A 1,724-nucleotide genomic window follows, 5' to 3' on the forward strand; every position below is an offset into this window, starting at 1 on the left:
AAAAATGCAGTGTGTGTGTGAGAGAGAAAAAAACCTCCTTTTTCAATTTGATTGCCTCATCGACTCTGACTGCTGTTCTAGTTAGCATACTCCTGTCATAGAGCAGAATTGCTTATGAAGCTCTATGAGGTACCTTTGAGAATCACGACAATGCATTCAGCCTCCTGTCTTTGTCCTGATACCTCTGGAGAAGACTGAGTTGCTCTCTACTGCTTCTTTGTCGCATTCATTCCAGAAAGATGTCTAAAAAGCACAGGGTTGTGAGTCTGGAACTTGATGACAGATAGACCAGTGTCTAGTCCAGTTGAACAGAAAAGAGTGTATTTTAGAAAAACTGTCCATTGACAGCTTCATACCACAGTGAACTGATCAGCAAATCCTCAACACATTGGGATGGTGTTATCGTTATTGTTTCATTTTTTTCAGAGTGAGGGAGGGAGGTAAGAAGGAAGGGAGAGAGGGAAAGAGGAACAGAGGACTATTACAAAAGCAAATGTGAATTATAGATGAGAAAAGAGATGGGACTTGGTGAATTTAGAATCTTAAGGAAAAGTCTAGATGAACAGGGAGACTAAAATCTTTTCTTGGATGCTGACCTATAGTTTGACTCCCCAGATACAAAAAGGAGAAAGCAGTATTTTGATTGGGACAGAAATTAACCTACTTCTTTCTTTATTTACTTTTCAAGGTGAGCAAGATCTGGGAAAAGGCCTGCTAGCAAATTTTGTTTTTATTATTTCAAACAAAGATAATCATTTTGAAAGGCATTAGGCTTTCAAAAAAATTTCAAAAAATTTTAATTATTTCTGGCTATCTGAGGTCTTGATTATGCAAAATTCCCATCAGAACACACACATACACACTCTCTCTCTTTCCTATACTTCAGAAAAAAATCGAAATTGAGAAAACTATGACTGAAGAGAGCTTAATTTTGATTAAATTTTGGGGTCCGTGCTCGCTTCGGCAGCACATATACTAAAATTGGAACGATACAGAGAAGATTAGCATGGCCCCTGCGCAAGGATGACACGCAAATTCGTGAAGCGTTCCATATTTTTAGATATAGACCAATGGAACAGAACAGAGTCCTCAGAAATAATACCACACATCTACAGCCATCTGATCTTTGACAAACCTGAGAAAAACAAGAAATGGGGAAAGGATTCCCTATTTAATAAATGGTGCTGGGAAAATTGGCTAGCCATAAGTAGAAAGCTGAAACTGGATCCTTTCCTTACTCCTTATACGAAAATTAATTCAAGATGGATTAGAGACTTAAATGTTAGACCTAATACCATAAAAATCCTAGAGGAAAACCTAGGTAGTACCATTCAGGACATAGGCATGGGCAAAGACTTCATGTCTAAAACACCAAAAGCAACGGCAGCAAAAGCCAAAATTGACAAATGGGATCTCATTAAACTAAAGAGCTTCTGCACAGCAAAAGAAACTACCATCAGAGTGAACAGGCAACCTACAGAATGGGAGAAAATTTTTGCAATCTACTCATCTGACAAAGGGCTAATATCCAGAACCTACAAAGAACTCCAACAAATTTACAAGAAAAAAACAAACAACCCCATCAAAAAGTGGGCAAAGGATATGAATAGACATTTCTCAAAAGAAGACATTCATACAGCCAACAAACACATGAAAAAATGCTCATCATCACTGGCCATCAGAGAAATGCAAATCAAAACCACAATGAGATACCATCTCACACC

The 1,724-nt window shown here is 37.9% G+C and overlaps 1 non-coding gene across 1 annotated transcript; it reads left to right on the forward strand.

Annotated features, from left to right (window-relative positions):
- Positions 1–951: 951 nt before the first annotated feature.
- On the forward strand, positions 952–1,058 carry LOC116274854. The gene has a single exon (XR_004183608.1). It is a non-coding gene; the product is annotated as a U6 spliceosomal RNA (small nuclear RNA).
- The last annotated feature ends 666 nt before the right edge of the window (positions 1,059–1,724 follow it).

Source organism: Papio anubis, chromosome 4 (assembly GCF_008728515.1).
Source record: "Papio anubis isolate 15944 chromosome 4, Panubis1.0, whole genome shotgun sequence".
NCBI classification, from domain to species: domain Eukaryota; kingdom Metazoa; phylum Chordata; class Mammalia; order Primates; family Cercopithecidae; genus Papio; species Papio anubis.